The sequence below is a fragment of the Octopus bimaculoides genome, chromosome 2 (genome assembly GCF_001194135.2).
Source record: "Octopus bimaculoides isolate UCB-OBI-ISO-001 chromosome 2, ASM119413v2, whole genome shotgun sequence".
In the NCBI taxonomy this organism is placed as follows: Eukaryota; Metazoa; Mollusca; class Cephalopoda; order Octopoda; family Octopodidae; genus Octopus; species Octopus bimaculoides.
In genome coordinates this window covers 191,380,753-191,381,091 of record NC_068982.1, presented here as the reverse complement: position 1 = coordinate 191,381,091, position 339 = coordinate 191,380,753, and the positions used below count along the sequence as shown (strand labels likewise).

Below are 339 nucleotides of genomic sequence, written 5' to 3'. Positions count from 1 at the left end.
GCCTCCATGTTGAGTCTGAGGCTGTGTGAGAAGATGAATGGAGGCATAACGTCGCCATCGCTAGTGATCACTCCAAACACCATGATGTTGACTGGATGTTTGATTTTTATAACTCTCAGTTTGTGTACTCAAATTGACACCCAAACACTTTGAAATGTTTGTATTGGAGCTTCCAGCATGAATGTTAAGCAGTACAGCATGGTGTTTCCAAATTTCTGGCAGAGTGAGTGGCATCATGGTGGTGTTTTTCTCACAGACAGTGCCCACCTGACCCTACAATACTGTGTAGTTGACAAAATCAAAAACAATGTGCATGCATGAAATTAAAAATATGACATG

At 41.3% G+C, this 339-nt stretch overlaps 1 protein-coding gene across 1 annotated transcript in view; it reads left to right on the top strand.

The window, feature by feature from the left end:
• LOC106871088 (tyrosine-protein phosphatase non-receptor type 13) overlaps positions 1–339 on the top strand; it is a 217,697-nt gene that overhangs the window by 108,067 nt on the left and 109,291 nt on the right. The gene's annotated exons all lie outside the window — the stretch shown is intronic.